This window comes from Salmo trutta, unplaced genomic scaffold, assembly GCF_901001165.1.
Source record: "Salmo trutta unplaced genomic scaffold, fSalTru1.1, whole genome shotgun sequence".
In the NCBI taxonomy this organism is placed as follows: domain Eukaryota; kingdom Metazoa; phylum Chordata; class Actinopteri; order Salmoniformes; family Salmonidae; genus Salmo; species Salmo trutta.
Window position 1 is genome coordinate 335,568 of NW_021823195.1, and position 3,553 is coordinate 339,120.

The following is a 3,553-nucleotide window of genomic DNA, read 5'->3' on the forward strand; positions in this document are numbered from 1 at the left end:
TGTATTAGCCTCTCTACTGTATATAGCCTCACTACTGTATATAGCCCACTGTATATAGCCTCTACTGTATATAGCCCTTCTACTGTATATAGCCCTCTACGGTATATAGCCTCTCTACTGTATATAGCCTCTCTACTGTAAAGCCTCACTACTGTATAGCCACACTACTGTATATAGCCTCACTACTGTATATAGCCTCTCTACTGATATAGCCCTTTACTGTATATATAGCCTCACTACTGTATATAGCCTCACTACTGTATATAGCCTCACTACTGTATATAGCCTCTCTACTGTATATATAGCCTCACTACTGTATATAGCCCTTCTACTGTATATAGCCTCACTACTGTATATAGCCTCTCTACTGTATATAGCCTCACTACTGTATATAGCCTCTCTACTGTATATAGCCTCTCTACTGTATATAGTCTCTCTACTGTATATAGCCTCTCTACTGTATATAGCCTCTCTACTGTATATAGCCTCTCTACTGTATATAGTCTCTCTATTGTATAGCCTCTCTACTGTATATAGCCTCTCTACTGTATATAGCCTCTCTACTGTATATAGCCTCTACTGTATATAGCCTCTCTACTGTATATAGCCTCTCTACTGTATATAACCTCTCTACTGTATATAGCCCCTCTACTGTATATAGCCTCTCTACTGTATATAGCCTCACTACTGTATAGGCTCTACTGTATATAGCCTCTACTGTATATAGCCCTTCTACTGTATATACTCTCTACTGATATAGCCTCTCTACTGTATATAGCCTCTCTACTGTATATAGCCTCTACTGTATAAGCCTCTCTACTGTATATCAGCCTCTCTATGTATATAGCCTCTCTACTGTATATAACCCTCTCTACTTGTATATCTCCTCTCTACTGTATATAGCCTCTCTACTGTATATAGCCTCTCTACTGTATATAGCCTCTCTACTGTATATAGCCCCTCTACTGTATATAGTCCTCTCTACTGTATATAGTCTCTCTACTGTATATAGCCTCTCTACTGTATATAGTCTCCTCTACTGTATATAGCCTCTCTACTGAATATAGCCTCTCTGTATATAGACTCTCTACTGTATATAGGCTCTCACTGTATATAGACTCTCTACTGTATATAGCCTCTACTGTATATAGCCTCTCTACTGTATATAGCCCCTCTACTGTATAGAGCCTCTCTACTGTATATATCCTCTACTGTATATAGCCTCTCTACTGTATATAGCCTCACTACTGTATATATCCTCACTACTGTATATAGCCTCTCTACTGTATATAGCCTCTCTACTGTATATAGCATCTCTACTGTATATAGCCCCTCTACTGTATATAGCCTCACTACTGTATATAGCCTCTCTACTGTACATGGCCTCTCTACTGTATATAGCCTCTCCTGTATATAGCCTCTCTACTGGATATAGCCTCTCTACTGTATATAGCCTCTCTACTGTATATAGCCTCACTACTGTATATAGCCTCACTACTGTATATAGCCTCTCTACTGTATATAGCCCTTCTACTGTATATATAGCCTCACTACTGTATATAGCCTCTCTACTGTATATAGCCTCACTACTGTATATAGCCTCTCTACTGTATATAGCCTCACTACTGTATATAGCCCTTCTACTCTATATATAGCCTCACTACTGTATATAGCGTCTCTACTGTATATAGCCTCACTACTGTATATAGCCTCTCTACTGTATATAGCCTCTCTACTGTATATAGCCTCTCTACTGTATATAGCACCTACTGTATATAGCCTCTCTACTGTATATCGCCTCTCTACTGTATACCTCGGCACTCTCTACTGTATATAACCTCTCTACTGTATATAGCCTCTACGTATATAGCCTCTCTACTGTACATAGCCTCTCTACTGTATATAGCCTCTCTACTGTATATAGTCTCTCTACTGTATATAGCATCTCTACGTATATAACCTCTCTACTGTATATAGTCTCTCTACTGTATATAGCCTCTCTACTGTATATAGCCTCTCTACTGTATATAGCCTCTCTACTGTATATAGCCTCTACTGAATATAGCCTCTCTACTGTATATAGACTCTCTACTGTATATAACCTCTCTACTGTATATAACCCTCTCTACTGTATATAGCCCCTCTACTGTATATAGCCTCTCTACTGTATATAGCCTCACTACTGTATATAGGCTCTACTGTATATAGCCTCTCTACTGTATATAGCCTCTCTACTGTATATAGCCTCTCTACTGTATATAGCCTCTACTGTATATCGCCTCTCTACTGTATATAGTCTCTCTACTGTATATAGCCTCTACTGTATATAGCCTCTACTGTATATAGCCTCTCTACTGTATATAGCCCCTCTACTGTATAGAGCCTCTCTACTGTATATATCCTCTACTGTATATAGCCTCTCTACTGTATATAGCCTCACTACTGTATATAGCCTCACTACTGTATATAGCCTCTCTGCTGTATATAGCCTCTACTGTATATAGCCTCTCTACTGTATATAGCTCACTAACTGTATATAGCCTCTCTACTGTATATAGCCTCTCTACTGTATATAGTCTCTCTACTGTATATAGCCTCTCTACTGTATATAGCCTCACTACTGTATATAGCCTCACTACTGTATATAGCCTCTCTACTGTATATAGCCTCTCTACTGTATAACCTCTTACTGTATATAGCCTCACTACTGTATATAGCCTCTACTGTATATAGCCTCTACTGTATATAGCCTCTACTGTATATAGCCTCTCTACTGTATATAGCCTCTACTGTATATAGCCTCTACTGTATATAGCCTCTCTACTGTATATAACCTCTCTACTGTATATAGCCCCTCTACTGTATATAGCCTCTCTACTGTATATAACCTCTCTACTGTATATAGCCTCTACTGTATATAGCCTCTCTACTGTACATAGCCTCTCTACTGTATATAGCCTCTCTACTGTATATAGTCTCTCTACTGTATATAGCCTCTCTACTGTATATAACCTCTCTACTGTATATAACCTCTCTACTGTATATAGCCTCTCTACTGTATATAGCCTCTCTACTGTATATAGCCTCTCTACTGTATATAGCCTCTCTACTGTATAGCCTTCTCTGGAAAATAGACCTCTCTACTGTATAAGCCTCTCTACTGATATATAACCTCTCTACTGTATATAGCCCTCTACGTATATAGCCTCTCTACTGTATATAGCCTCACTACTGTATATAGCCTCTCTACTGTTATAGCCTCACTACTGTATATAGCCTCACTACTGTATATAGCTCTCTACTGTATCTAGCCTCACTACTGTATATAGCCTCACTACTGATATCGCCTCCTAATGTATATAGCCTCTCTACTGTATATAGCCTCTCTACTGTATATAGCCTCTCTACTGTATATAGCCTCACTACTGTATATAGCCTCTCTACTGTATATAGTCTCTCTACTGTATATAGCCTCTCTACTGTATATAGCCTCTACTGTATATAGCCTATCTACTGTATATAGCCCCTCTACTGTATAGAGCCTCTCTACTGT